The sequence below is a fragment of the Schistocerca cancellata genome, chromosome 1, assembly GCF_023864275.1.
Source record: "Schistocerca cancellata isolate TAMUIC-IGC-003103 chromosome 1, iqSchCanc2.1, whole genome shotgun sequence".
Taxonomy (NCBI): domain Eukaryota; kingdom Metazoa; phylum Arthropoda; class Insecta; order Orthoptera; family Acrididae; genus Schistocerca; species Schistocerca cancellata.
Window position 1 is genome coordinate 831,084,702 of NC_064626.1, and position 10,184 is coordinate 831,094,885.

Sequence of the window (10,184 nt, forward strand, 5' to 3'; positions counted from 1 at the left end):
CACGAATTTCTACTAACTTTTGCCTGTGCTCATTCTCCCGGTCTTTCTTGTACAGCGAGTGCAAGTGCCTCTGCTTCCTGAGCATTCTCCGAATTGCGCTGTTAAACCACGGTGGGTCTTTTCCGTCCGTAACCCACTTTTTCGGCACATACTTGTCCAATACGTGATTTAAAATGTGTTTAAAATTTGCCCATAATTCTTCTACGTCCATCGTACCGGAAGTAAATGACGTCGATTCATTTACTAAGTGGGATGCTAACAGCTGCTTATCTGCTCTTTCTAGTAAGAATGCTCTCATAGCCTTCTTGACCAACTTTTTAACTTTCGTAACCATAGTCGTAATGACAACATCATGATCACTAATCCCTGTCTCAACACTGACACCGTCGATAAGGTCTGGGCTGTTCGTGGCTACCAGATTTAAAATATTTCCATTACATGTTGGCTGTCGATTTAGCTGCTCAAGACAGTTTTCGGATAATGTGTTCAAAAGTAATTCACACTACGGCTTGTCTGTACCACCTGTAATGTATCCATAGACATCCCAGTCTATACTAGGTAGGTTGAAGTCGCCTCCGACTAATATACATAGTGTTGACCCACTTTGAATGATTCTAGAACTGTCACGGTGGAACCTGGTGGCCGGTAAAAACACCCTACAATTAAATTTGTTTCCCCTAGCCCTGTTAAACGTGTCCAGATAACTTCACAATCACACTCTACTTCGACCTCAGTAGACACAATAGGCCGGCCGATGTTGCCGTGCGGTTCTAGGCGCTTCAGTCTGGAACCGCGTGACCGCTACGGTCGCAGGTTCGAATCCTGCCTCGGGCATGGATGTGTGTGATGTCCTTAGGTTAGTTAGGTTTAAGTAGTTCTAAGTTCTAGGGGACTGATGACCACAGATGTTAAGTCCCATAGTACTCAGAGCCATTTGAACCATTTAGACACAATATTTTTGTCAACTGCAATGAAGACACCACCTCCTACGGTGTCTAATCTGTCTTTCCGATACACGTTACAGCCCTCACTAAATATTTCAGAACTTCCTATCTCAGGGTTCAGCAAGGTCTCAGTCCCGAGAATAATTTGCGCGCCACACGCTTCCTGGAGGGCAGTAACTTCAAGAACTTTATTCCGAACACTGAAAATTTACTGCTAATATCTTGATAGCTGAAGTGTCTTTACACTGAGCGAGTCCTGATTCCCCTGCCTGCTCGTCGACTGGTCGGTGTTCATTAGGACACCTCGCACTACTGTCTAGCCTAAAAAACCCACATGTGCACGCCACAAGTACTCTGCTACCCGAGTAGCCGCTTTCTTTGTGTAGTACTCCCATGACCTATCTAGGGGCGTCCTACAATTCCCCACCCAATAGCGCAAGTCTCGAAATCTGCAGCCAAGACCGTCACAGAGTCGACGAAGCTTCTGGCTGAGACCCTCCGCTTGGCTCCAAACCAAAGGACCCCGATCCACTCTGGGAACGATGCTGCAAATAGAGAGCTCTGCTTGCACCCCGCGTGTGAGGCCAGCGGTCTTCACCAAATCCGCCAGCCGCCTATACGAACTGAGGACCGCCTCAGAACCCAAGAGACAGGCATCATTGGTGCCGACGTGAGCAACTACTTGCAGACGACTGCACCCCATACGCTCGATAGCCGCAGGCAAGGCCGCCTCCACATTTCGAAAGCTTCTATTCTCTTCTTGTCTATGTATCGTTCATGTTTCACTTCCATACATGGCTTCATTCCATTCAAATACTTTCCGAATGAAGTAGTAACTGTAAAAAAATGAATTAATTATTTTGTGTAAACTAAACTTGGATGAGGCCCCCCAGCTTACAAACTGAGTGCACGTTGGATTTCTTTCCAGCCCTGTACGCTATTTCCCTAAGGGGTTCCATCACCCATCTAACGTTGGAGCTCCCAACAAGCCTTTGCCCCGTGAGCCTGCTGAAGGAGCGGCCACCTGCCCACTGACAGGACGAACGGGCGAGGCCAGCCGGACAGCCTCCACATTGGCCCTCCGCCTCGAGCGACGCGAACGCGTTGCAGTACGCCACTCACCCAACGCTCCGGGTAGACTAGAAGGTGCCTCGGTGGCTGAGTCAGCGGACGCAGCAAGCGACACCTGGGGTGTCTCAAGCGACGCGCCAGACCCTCCGCCGTCGCTGCACCTCGAGGCAGCAGCCTGAAGGCGGCTGACGGTGGCCGACAGCACGCTCAGCTGCTCGCGAACCGCGGCCAGCTCGTTCTGCGCCTGCACACAGCAAGCGCACACCCTATCCATCCTACTGCTAATATCTAACGACTCCGCGAATTTATACTCTACAGCTATCAATAAGCAATATTACGTCTCTGAAATAGGAGAATTCGCAAGGATTTTATGTAATTAAATATGCAAGCGCACAAACATTCGGAAAGAAATTAAGAATCAAACTACAAAACTAATATGAAAGCTAAATATGCCACTCTCTACTGCACTGATACTTCACCAGCGGCAGCTCAAGACTCTCGGAAGTTAGTCGTCGAATTGACTGGAAAATTTTCGACCGAAGTAGTGGAAGAAAAGGTAATCATGTCCCATACTCGTCAGCACGTCAGAAGCATAATGGAATACTAAATCAACGGCGAAGCCCGCTAAAAATGAAACTTTTGAAGTAACAAAAAAGTCATCGATAAAAACGGTACAATAGTTTGTACCATACAAAGTACTGTCAAAAATCTCGACACACGTTAACTTAGCCACTCCTCGAACATAGGATATTTGTACCACACTAATTTACTGTTACTTCTAACATTCCTATACCCGACTATTTAATGAAGCGCCGTAAATGAGGAACATGTTTAATGAAAAACCTGTTTACATGACCTTTTCGTTCCGATTACTGCCATCATTTAAGGTACGAGGATAGCTATATCTAGAAACACTGTGAATGAAGAACATGTATACATGAAATTTCCCTTCCAATTACTGCTAATATTTGACGTACGTTCGAATTTTCAGAAGTATGAAGTTCTACTTATACTGAAATACGTTAATTCGACTGCGAGACTCGGAATGATCTTTCAGCATTGTGAATATTGTCCTTTAGCCCACTTGATACTTTGATCTGTGATAACGGGTGAAAGAAGGAAAAAGAGTGAAGTAAATACAAGAGAGGAATTAGTAGCACGATTATGAACAGTGTTCGTGATCATCATTTGCTTCTGAGGGTTACGTATTGTGTAGTCTGTTGTTTCTGTCTCTATCATGTGTTTCTCTGCCTCGTGATGACTGGGTGTTGTGTGATGTCCTTAGGTTAGTTAGGTTCAAGTAGTTCTAAGTTCTAGGGGACTGATGACCATAGATGTTAAGTCACATAGTGCTCAGAGCCATTTGAACAATTTTTCTATTATGCGAAACAAGTTACGCTAAGAAATGTTCACCAACATTGCCTTGCCCTAGATGAATTAGATGAATTACACACAATATCGTTGAAAAATGTGTATAAAAATAAGTCAGTGTTCTTTGGTGGTTATTATCTCATTTTTGTTAAATTTTATACACGTGTACTGGGACAACTGGACACATTTATACGAATGTTTTAGCACGAAATCATCCGTTCTCTGAAGCACTCTTTATACAGAATTTCAACAACATTGACAACGGGGAAAATATATGCATAAATAGCTCCCATTTCAAGGTAAGGCATTGATTCTATCTCGTATCTTATTGCTACAGGACGACGGACCTTTACGTCGACCGCGCTGTTCACTGCTACGTTATGAAAGCATAACGCCGTCAGAGGCGACGTGAATAGACGTCGCAGTTGCGGAGACTGCCACTGAAGCGGCAGGGGTGCACGCGTCTCAGAACTTCCAGGAATTACGACAGACGGCCAAAGCAGAGTAGCCGGGAGAAAAGGTCGGCGTGCGACCCCTCACCCCAATCACAGCCCCTCACCCCTCGACGTCCTGCAACAGTCTGCCACTCAGGGTTCTGAGAACCAGCTGAATATGGAACAGACGGTGGCTCTAGTATTTGCGCATCTGTCTGCTACGGTTGCATTCGTGTACGTCGATGGCGTACTGTAGAACACACACTAACAACGCAGCCATTTCGTAAGCTGGGAGTTCCACTGATTAAACGTACGTTTCGCGTGTATAAAACTCCATACAACTTTCTTTCCATAACATAAATTTGTCAATTAATCTCTGTAAAATTCGCATGTGCTATTTTTCTATCTGTTGTGTGACATTTGCATTTAATGAAACATTGCGATTATTTACCGAATTGGAAAATTAAGAAAGTACATTACTGACATATCAAAAGTGTTTTTAATGGAATTAGACACAAAATTTTATTCACGCTACTGTTCACAGCATCAATATATCGGTTGAAATGCATGATCAACATGCGTGGGATATTTTGTAATATCTCAAAGGCTTTTCATTCTGTGAATCATGAAATTCTCCTAGGTAAGTTTAAGTATTCTGGTATGAGTGGCGCAGTGCACAAATGGTATAAGTCATATTTAACTGTAAGAACGCAGAGGGTTGAAATTAACGGTACAGATAGTCTTCAAAAAACAGCAGAGTCCTCTAACTGTGGAGGTATCAAGAATGGTGTACCACAGGGTTCAGTTTTGAGTCCCTTATTGTTTTCAATATAATTGGTGATTAAAAAGTCAGTATAAATTTGAAAACTTAATAAACCACGGAATAATGTAGATAGAGAGGTAAAAATTGACACACATGCTTGGAATGGCATGGGGTTTTATTAGAACCAAAAAAAAAAGACAAAGTTCACAGAATGTCCGACAACTGGCGCTGGACAGCAAAACGTCAGTGACTGTGCATGACAATCGTGTGTAAAAGGAGCTGTAATGAGAGAGAGAATCAGAGGCGCCAGCTGTCGCAGCATGTTGACGTTACCTGAAAAGGCGCTTTTAGTGAAGCTGTGTTATCAGGTGGAGAATGTGCTAGTTCAGCCTTACGATCCTAACGCCATAGGAAGGGGATTCGAACGGGTAAAGGTCCGTTGACAAATGTAGCTGTGGCGGAAATGATTTCGAAGTTCGAAGCGACGGGTTGTTTAGACGATAGACCCCGTAGTGGCCGACCGAACGCAAGGCGTAATGCTGCCGAGACAGTTCAGGAAGAAATGGAGACTGTAACGGGTTCGTCTATGCACGGGGAAGTCAGCGCTCGTGCAGTCGCACGTAGCACCGGCATTCCATACACTACTGTTTGGTTGGCACTGAGGCGTACCCTCCGATGCTATCCGTACAAAATCCATCGGCATCATGAACTGTTACCTGGCGGTTTAGTGAAGCGGAGGGCATTTGCGGTGTGGGCGTTTCAAAAGATAGCGGAATATGACGATTGGTTGAGTAACGTGTTGTGGACCGACGAAGCTCATTTCACTCTCCGAGGGTCTGTCAAAGCCCACAACTGCAGAATTTGGGCTACCAAAAATCCTAGAACTGTCTTGGAAACTCCATTGCACGACGAGAAAGTCACGGTTTGGGGTGGATTTACCACATCTACTGTTATTGGGCCTTTTTTCTTCGAAGAAGTGCGTGATTCTGGTTTTGTAACTGCTACCGTGACGGGTGTGACGTACGTCAATATGTTACAAAATGTCATCATCCCCAGCCTGACTGATAAACACCTGCTGGAACGTACGATGTTTATGTTGGATGGCGCTCCACCCCATTTGCTAGACGCGTGAAAGATCTCTTGCGCGCGTCGTTTGGTGATGACCGTGGCTCAGCCGCCACATTCGTCATGCTTGGCCTCCCATGTCCCCAGACCTCAGTCCGTGTGATTATTGGCTTTGGGGTTATCTGAAGTCGCAAGTGTACCGTGATCGACCGACATCTCTAGGGATGCTGAAAGACTACATCCGACACCAATGCCTCAACATAACTCCGGACATGCTTTACAGTGCTGTTCACAACATTATTCCTCGACTACAGCTATTGTTGAGGAATGATGGTGGACATATTTAGCATTTCCTGTAAAGAACATCATCTTTGCTTTGTCTTACTTTGTTATGCTAATCATTGCTATTCTGATCAGATGAATCGCCATCTGTCGGACATTTTTTGAACTTTTGTATTTTTTTGGTTCTAATAATACCCCACGTCATTCCAAGCATATGTGTCAATTTGTACCTCTCTATCTACATTATTCCGTCATTTATTCAGTTTTCAAATTTATACTGACTTTTTGATCACCTGGTATATTAAGGACTTGCCACTCTATATTCATGAAGATGCAAAACTAGTTCTTTTTGCTGAGGATACTAGGATAGTAATCACACCCAACAAACAAGAATTAGCTGAGGAAATTGTAAATAATACTTTCAGAAAATTGTTAAGTGGTTCTTTGCAAATGGACTCTCACTAAATTTTGAGAAAACACAGTTAATACAATTCTGAACAATAAATGGCATAACATCACTGATAAAAATAGACTATGAACAGAAGTCTGTTGGTAAGGCAGACTATTCGAAATTTCTGGGTGTGTGCACTGACGAGAAATTAAACTGGGAGAAACATATCGATGATTTGCTGAAACGGTTAGGTTCAACTACTTATTAGGGTTACTATAAATTTTTGTGATAAACCTATCAGTAAATTAGCCTACTATGCCCATTTTCGTTCACTGCTTTCATAAGACATGATATTTTGGGTCAATTCTTCATTAAGAGAGAAAGTATTCATTGTACAAAAGCGTGTAACCATAATAATAGCTGGAGCCCACCCAACATCACATTGCAGATATTTATTTAAGGAACTGGGAATATTCGGAGTACTTTCACCATACATATATTCACTTATGAAATTTGTTATTAATAACCCTTGCCAATTCAAAAATAACACTATAAAAAGGATGATCTTCATTGTTCAGGATTAGATCTCACTTTGGCACAGAATGGAGTGAATTATGCTGACACAAAAATCTTTGTTCATTTGCCAAATAGCATTAAAAGTCTGACAGATAGCCAACCAATATTTTAAAGCAAATTAAAAGAATGTCTGAATGAGAGCTCCTTCTGCTCAATAGATGACGTTTTAGATATGAAGTTATTGTTGTTGTGGTCTTCAGTCCAGAGACTGGTTTGATGCAGCTCTCCATGCTATTCTATCCTGTGCAAGGTTCTTCATCTCCCAGTACCTACTGCAACCTACATCCTTCTGAATCTGTTTAGCGTATTCATCTCTTGGTCTCCCTCTGCGATTTTTACCCTCCACGCTGCCCTCCAATACTAAATTTGTGATCCCTTGATGCCTCAGAATATGCCCTACCAACCGATCCCTTCTTTTAGTCAAGTTGTGCCACAAATTTCTCTTCTCTCCAATTCTGTTTAATACCTCCTCATCAGTTATGTGATCTACCCATCTAATATTCAGCATTTTTCTGTAGAACCACATTTCGAAAGCTTCTATTCTCTTCTTGTCTATTTATCGTTCATGTTTCACTTCCATACATGGCTTCATTCCATTAAAATACTTTCCGAATGAAGTAGTAACTGTAAAAAAAATGAATTAATTATTTTGTGTAAACTAAACTTACATTAAAGTGGCACGTTCCACATCATTACGATATGTCGTATTCATGATCTACGGAACAAGTATGTATGTATGTAAAACAATGCTGTCTTGTAACTCAGTCGTTCACGACCGCTGCCAGTCATAAGACAATTTTCACAGTGATGTACACATAAAACTAAATCAACAGAAAAAGTGAACTTTAAAATCGGAATACAATTTACACAGGAAACCGTAAGGAAGATTTTAAACAATTACGGAAGGTATCTTTTACAAAGAAAGCATCACATCGCTTTTAATCTTTTGACGCGTGACGTGAAGGACATTCAATGACTTGAAAAACATAAGAACCAAAGTATTCAGCATTACAACACTGACTCAGACAACAAAAAGCAGACTACTGATAGGAGGAAGTTTTGGTTTAGCGCTCCGACGACATCGAAGTCATTAGAGACAGAGCCCAAGCTCGGATTGTGTCAAGGTTGGGGAAGGAAATCGTCCGTGCCATTTCAAAGGAACAGTCCCGGCATCCTCCTGGAGCGATTTAGGAAAATCACGGAAAACCTAAATTTGGATGGTCGGACGGGGGTTTGAACAGTCATCCTCCCGAAAGCTAGTCCAGTCTGCGCCACTCGCTTGGCGACTACTGATAGTCCAGGTTACATGTACAATTTAAGAGTTCACAAAGCTAAGCCAACGATAATATGGCCAAAGACGATCTAAGAATAAAGTGAAGTGTAATTGTAATTCCTTACATTTTTATACTTCATTAAATAAAAGTCAAAATAAGTTTAATAGAAATGTTACAAAAATACAAAAATTATTTCATATCGACAATACGTCTTACACCTGTAAAAAGTCTGGAAAATAGTTTCAGCTGTAATGTAAAATCTGGTTCTGTTACCTCATGTACGCTTAGGTCTAGTAATAGGAAAAATAATCAGACAAGGAAGCCAACAAGGTATGACATTGTATGAAAGTCTTATCAAATAGTAAAAGCATAAAACAGACTATACAGAATGTATCACGAAATGCTACTCGTTACGAAGTCCACTCAAGCTGCAATCTCTTAAAATAAGCGGGCGATCAAGAAGTAGCAAAATCTGCTCATCTTTCACATGCCTGTTGTACTTACATGAAGCAAACGTTTCTGTCGTAGGATGCCAAATCTTTTCGAGAAAAGTTATCTTATTGCATATTTTTCCGTACTACACTTTCTTGAGGTTGGTGCTTCTCACATAGTCATTTCCACTTAGTTTCTTCAGAGGACCACCTAGTTTCTTATCTTGTCATTCTACATAATTTTCACACATTTTTCTGTTACTCAACTCCTTAACGCATTGGTTTACTTCCTTAGCAGGTTTCGTTACCGTTCAGGATTCAACATACTAATGGTGATTCAACATCCCAGTCTTATCGTTTATAATTTCGTGCTGATAGACTGTAAACAACGATCATTCTACCGAAGCTACTGTGTTCCAAATATTTTTACAATTGGACCTATTCTCTGACGAACATCTTCTGGAGAAGTTGCCAGTAAAGGGAATTATAAATGAGCCTTCTGCTCCTGTTGGTTGCGATAAGCGCTACTTCTAGGCCCCTAACACTTTTTCGTCAACTGGTTTATGCTTCCTTGCCCTTACGTAAATTCATAACAAGCATCCTTGAGTAAAGACCTGTCTGTTACTGACTGGTTGCAGTGCTGGGAAGGAAGGATGGAGCATGGAAACTACATTCTCGCCAATCACCATGTCATTAGAAAAGCACCTCAAATTCGAATTCATGTATGTCCCGTCTCCGATTCCTAGGAAAATAAAGAAAACATAAAGGATGATAAAATGGATCGTAGAATATCGTTGACTTACCACTGTGCTATAAGGGTACTGTGGATGACAACCAAAGGTATCCCCTGCTATGAAAAACAGTGACACCCCAGACCATCACTCCTGGTTGTCGCGCTGTACGGCGGGCGACACTGAGGTTGGTAACATACCACTGACCAAGACGTCTTCAGACACGACTTCGGCCTGGAATCTCATTGACAAGAGTAGACTGACTTCAGTGATGTGTCCGGCTTAGAAATGAGCCCTGATGCCCAACGAAGACGTGTCTGACGACGCTCCAGACATCGATGGGATACCAACCTAGCTGTAGCCCGCCATGCGGCCCGAAAAACGGGAGTGATGGTATGAGGTGCCATTACTTGTCACATGAGGACCCTTTTGGTTGTCATTTACTGCATCCTTACTGCACACCGGTACGTTGGCAATGTTATACACCCAATTTTGTTACTCTACATTGGTTTACCTTTCAGGAAGATGATGTCCACGTGTACATGGCGAGAGATTCTACTGCTTGTCTTCGTCCTTGTCAAACACTACCATGGCCAACAAGGTCGCAAAAGCTGTCCCCAATTGAGAACCTTTGGAGCATTATCAACACGATCCTTGAACCAGGATGATCAAACGCTCCAGATGGACATAATTTAGTACGATATCCCTTAGGACGACATCCAAAAGCTCTGTCAATTAAAGACTAATAACTGCTTGCATAAGAGTCAGAGATGGACCAACGTATTATTGAGTTTCTCTAAAATTGCGGCCATTTGTTTGTTTCTACATGTACATCACATCAACCGATTTCC